General features: G+C 33.9%; 1 non-coding gene across 1 annotated transcript; it reads left to right on the top strand.

Moving 5' to 3' along the window:
* Window positions 1-5,035: 5,035 nt before the first annotated feature.
* On the top strand, window positions 5,036-5,142 carry LOC144250868 (U6 spliceosomal RNA). Its single transcript, XR_013342606.1, has one exon. It is a non-coding gene; the product is annotated as a U6 spliceosomal RNA (small nuclear RNA).
* The last annotated feature ends 1,041 nt before the right edge of the window (window positions 5,143-6,183 follow it).

The following is a 6,183-nucleotide window of genomic DNA, read 5'->3' as shown; positions in this document are numbered from 1 at the left end:
AAGCACTTAATAAAATATTAGCAAATTGTGTTCAACAGCACGTTAAGAAGATTGTACACTGTGAACAAGCTAGTTTTATTCAGAGATGCAATAATGTTTCAATGTGTGGAAATCAATAAATGTCACTCATCACATCAATAGACTCAAAGATAAGAATCATATGATCATCTCAATACACACAGAAGATGCATTAGACAAAATACAGCACTCCTTCATGTTCAAAACACTAGAAAAACTAGGGATAACAGGAACATATCTCAATATCATAAAGGCTATCTATGCTAAGCCCCAGGCCAAGATCATTCTAAATGGAGAAAAATGAAGGCATTTCCTCCAAAAACTGGAACAAGACAGGGATGCCCTCTTTTACCACTTCTATTTAACATAGTCCTTGAAACACTGGCCAGAGCAATTAGATAGATGAAAGAAATTAAAGGGATATGGATAGGGAAAGAAGAACTCAAATTAGCACTATTTGTTGATGATATGATTCTATAACTAGAAGACCCCAAAAACTCCACCAGAAAACTTCTAGAACTAGTAAATAAATTGAGCAAAGTAGCAGGTTATAAAATCAATACCCATAAGTCAAAGGCATTTATGTATATCACTGACAAATGCTCTGAGAGGGGAAATGAGGAAACCTACCCCATTTACAATAGCCTCAAAAAAAAAAAATACTTGGGAATCAATTTAATGGAAGAGGTGAAAGATCTATACAATGAAAACTATAGAACCCTAAATAAATAAATCAAAGAAGACCTTAGAAGATGGAAAAATCTCCTTGCTCTTGGATAGGCAAAATTAATATTATCAAAATGACCATACTACCAAAAGCACTATACATATTTAATGCAATTCCAATCAAAATCCCAATGACATTCCTCATAGAAATAGAAAAAGCAATCATGAAATCCATCTGGAAAAAATAAGAGACCCAGAATAGCTAAAGAAATCCTTAGAAGGAAGAGTGAAGCAGGTGGCATCACTATACCAGACCTTAAAATATACTACAGAGCAATAGTAACAAAAACAGCATGGTATTGGCACCAAAACAGACTGATAGACCAATGGTACAGAATAGGGGACACAGAGACTAACCCACAAAATTTCAATTATCTTATATTAGACAAAGGTGCCAAAAACATGCATTGGAGAAAAGATAGCCTCTTCAACAAATGGTGCTGGGAAAACTGGAAATCTATATGCAACAAAATTAAATTAAATCCCTATCTCTCACCATGCATAAAACTCAATTCATAGTGTATCAAGGACCTAGGAATTAAACCAGAGACTCTGTGTCTAATTGAAGAAAAAGTAGGCCCTAATCTTCATCATGTGGGATTAGGCACCAACTTCCTTAATAAGACTCATATAACACAAGAAATAAAACCAAGAATCAATAAATGGGATGGTCTCAAACTTAAAACTTTCTTATGAGCAAAAGAAACCATCTGTGAGGTGAATAGAGAGCCTACATCTTGGGAGCAAATTTTTACCGCTCACACATCAGATAGAGCACTAATCTCTAGGGTATATAAAGAACTGAAAAACCTAAGCACCAAAAAAAAAAAAAAAACAAATAACCCAATCAATAAATGGGCCAAGGACCTGAACAGACACTTCTCAGAAGAGGATATTCAATCAATCTACAAATATATGAAAAAATGTTCATCATCTCTAGCAATTAGAGCAATGGAAATCAAAACTATTCTATGATCTCACTCCAGTCAGAATTGCAGCTATTATGAAGACAAACAACAATAAATGTTGGCAAGGATGTGGAGGGACTGCAAATTGCTACAGCCAATATGGAAAGCAGGAGATTCATTGGAAAAGTTGGAACAGAACCACATTTTGACCCAGCTATCCATCTCCTCACTCTATAGCCAAAGGTCTTAAAAACAACATATTACAGGGACACAGCCACATCATTGTTTATAGCAGCACAATTCACAATAGCTAAACTGTGGAAGAAACCTAAATACCCTTCAGTAGATGAATGGATTAAAAATGTGGCATATACACACAATGGAATACTACTTAGCAATAAAAGAGAATAAAATCATGGCTTTTGCAGGTAATGGATGCTTTTGGAGAAGATAATGCTAAGTAAAGTTAGCCAATTCCCCTAAAAAACAAATGATGAATGTTTTCTCTGATATAAGGTGATTGACTTATAGTGGGGTAGGGAGAGGGAGCATGGGAGGAATAGATGAACTCTAGATAGGGAAGAGGGGTGGGAGGAGAAGGGAGGGGGCAGGTGGTTAGCAATGATGATGAAATGTGATGGACATCATTATCCAAGGTACATGTAGGAAGACATGAATTGGTGTGAACATATATTATATGCAACCAGATATAAGAAAAATTGTGCTGTATATGTGTAATAAGAATTGGGATGGATTCCAATGTCATGTGTTTAAAAAATAAAATCAATTAAAAAAAGAAAAAAAAATTCAAAACACTTTACATGAAAAAATCATAATACCCAATTAATAAATTGGCAAATGAATTAAACAGATACTTCTAAAAATATATAAATGGCCAAAAATTCATGCAAAACTCTTTAAAGCCATTAGCAGCTAGGGAAATGCAAATAAAAACTACATTGAGATTTCATCTCATACCAGTCAAAATGGCATTCACCAAGAAAACAAATAATAATAAATGCTGGAAAGGATGTAGAAGAAAAAATGCTTTTATACCTTTGGTGGGATTGTAAATTTGTACAACCATTTTGAAAATCAGTCCACATAAACTAGGAATGGGCTGGGCATGACGGTGAATGCCTATAATCCCATTGACTCATGGCTCTGAAGTAGGAGGGTTTCAAGTTCAATGCCTGCTTCAGCAACTTAATGAGGGCCTAAGCAACTTAATAAGACTGTCTCAAAATCATAAAGAAAAAAAAATAGTGTGGATGTAGCTCAGTCATAAATTGGCCCTGGGTTAAAGATCCAAAGCCAAAAAAAAAAAAAAAAAAAGACTATGCATGAAACCATCATATTATCCAGTTATACCACTCCTCAGTATCTATCATGAAGAATTAAAATCATCATATTACAGTGATATATGCATACCTATGTTTATAGCACCACAATTTACAGCAGCCAAACTATAGAACCAAACTAGGTGGTTTTTATGGAACCATCCATAAGTAGGGTAGATTGATAAAAAAAGGAAAAAACCCCACATGCTGTATATATAAAATGGAGATTTATTCAGACATTAAAATTGAACTTATATCATTTGTGGGAAAATGTATGGAACTACAGACCATTATGTTAAGCAAAATAAGTCAAACTCAGAAAGGCAAGCAGCATATATTTTCTCTCATATGCAGAAGCTAGAGAGGAAAAAGGAAAAGTAAAGGTTTGGGGGTATTTCATGGAAATCAATGAAAGATCAGTGGAAGAAAGGGTCCAGTGGGTGGGAGTCAGGGAGGAAAGGGGAAAGTGCTGGGAGGGTAATATCAGCCTAATTATATTTTTTTTATATTTTGTGCATGTACAAATATGTAATAACAAATCCTATCATTATGTACAAGTATAATACACCAATAAAAATGAGGAAAAGAAAAAAAGATTCTTCTATTAATAGTCTTCACATTGATTAGTTTAAATAGTAAAGAATCCTATTCGCTTGCTATATGTTTGGGAGGCTTTGCATGAGCTAGTGAAGACAATGTTTTCATCTATGTCTATGGATATTTCCAAAGAAAAGGACATGGGTTATGCAGCCATTCCTCTCATGCTCACCACAACCTGTAATATAGTAGTAAATGGCAATTTCTTCCATGATTTTAACATCTTTTCAATTAAAACTTTCTCATATCTTTGTACAGTTGTCTCAAAAAACCTTTGCCTATTAACATGTCCCTATCTCAAAAGAGCAAATATCATAGAAAAAGTAAGGCTTTGAAACCATTTGGAAAAGAAGTGATAGCCTTGAGGCTAGAGAATTTAATTTAATTTTTATAACCTCCACTGACTATATGAATTGATAGCCACTTAAATGACAAAATGTGCTGTGTGTCTGATTTTCAAAAAAATGTGTAAGAAACTCATTGTGCAGTCTGGTTTTGGTGTAATGTTGCCTAGAGGTAGGGAGGAGTGAGGTATCTGTTCAAACCACTGCTGATTTTACTTCTTTAGGTGCATCCAAAATATGTACTATGAAATATTTAAAATATACAAAATGCACAAGGTTGACTAAATAAATTTCCACTTACTTACTTAAAAAATAAAATATGACAATAATATTTGAAAGTCCCAGAATAATTCTACATAATCATTTTCCCCTCCCATTCTCCATGCTTACTTTGGACCTGACACCAGGTTAATCATTATTCTGAATTGGTGTTTATTATACATTTTCTGGGAAGAAAAACTGGTTGTTTATCACATGAATTTGTTATCCTCTGTCTCAGCCTACTTTATCAAAATATATTTCATTCCCTCTTAATTAAAAATGCATTCTCAGATTAGCTTTTACTGTTTACCATTAAAAAATTTAAACAGGGATATAACATTATATTTCAATTGAAAGAATAATTTTACACAATGGTTATTGTTGCCCTTTCATATCAGTATAAATGAAAGTAGGAGATACTTAATAGTATATTGGACTGACAGAGATTTATTTTTCAACTTATTGGATAAGATGTGATAACTCAGGAAGGGTAGCACTAAAAGATTGTACTGTCATTAAAAGAGAATAAAATTATGGCATTTGTAGGTAAATGGATGAAGTTGGAGAATATCATGCTAAGTGAAGTATGCCAATTTCAAAAAAACCAAAGGACGAATGTTCTGTCTGATAAGTAAATTCTGATCCATAATGTGGGGTGGGGGGTGCATGAGAATAATAGAGGAGCTTTGATTGGGCAAAGGGGGAGAGGGGTGGGGACATGGGGGCAGGAAAGATGGTGGAATGAGATGAATATCATTATCCCAGATCATATGGTGCAAGTCTACATCATGTATAGCCAGAGAAATGAAAAGATGTGTTCCATTTGGTTATAATAAATTGAGTGCTCGCTTCGGCAGCACATATACTAAAATTGGAACGATACAGAGAAGATTAGCATGGCCCCTGCACAAGGATGACATGCAAATTCGTGAAGCGTTCCATATTTTTGACTTCAAGACTAAGTCAATCAAAAGGGATAAGTAAGGACATTATATACTGTTAAAAGGAACCATTCACCAACAAGACATAACAATTATCAATATTTATGCACCAAATAATGGTGCTGTGACATTCATAAAACAAATTCTCCTCAAGTTCAAGAATCAAATAGACCACAACACAATAATTATGGGTGACTTCAACACACCTCTCTCACCGTTGGACAGATCCTCCAAACAAAAGTTGAATAAAGAAACTATAGAACCCAATACCACAATCAATAACCTAGACTTAACTGACATATATAGAATATATCAACCATCATCAAATGGATATACTTTTTTCTCAGCAGCACATGGATCCTTCTCAAAAATAGACCATATATTATGCCATAGGGCAACCCTCAGTAAACATAAAGGGGTGGAGATAATACCATGCATTTTATCTGATCATAATGGAATGAAACTGGAAATCAATGATAAAAGAAGGAAGGAAAAATCCTACATCACATGGAAAATGAACAATATGTTACTGAATGATCAATGGGTTACAGAAGACATAAAGGAGGAAATAAAAAAAATTCTTAGAGATAAATGAAAATACAGACACAACATATCGGAATCTATGGGACACAATGAAAGCAGTTTTAAGAGGGAAATTCATTGCCTGGAGGTCATTCCTCAAAAAAAGAAAAAAACAACAAATAAATGAACTCACACTTCATCTCAAAGCCCTAGAAAAGGAAGAGCAAAACAACAGCAAATGTAGCAGAGGGCAAGAAATAATTAAAATCAGAGTGGAAATCAATGAAATTGAAATAAAAGAAACTATTGAAAAAATTAACAAAACTAAAAGTTGGTTCTTCGAAAAAATAAATAAGATCGACAGACCTTTAGCCATGCTAACGAAGAGAAGAAGAGAGAGAACTCAAATTACTAACATACGGGATGAAAAAGGCAATATCACAACAGATGCTACAGAAATACAGAAGATAATTAGAAATTATTTTGAAAACCTATATTCCAATAAAACAGAAGATAGCGAAGACAT

The sequence above is a fragment of the Urocitellus parryii genome, chromosome X (assembly GCF_045843805.1).
Source record: "Urocitellus parryii isolate mUroPar1 chromosome X, mUroPar1.hap1, whole genome shotgun sequence".
NCBI lineage: Eukaryota > Metazoa > Chordata > Mammalia > Rodentia > Sciuridae > Urocitellus > Urocitellus parryii.
This window is presented reverse-complemented; position numbering and strand designations above follow the sequence as displayed.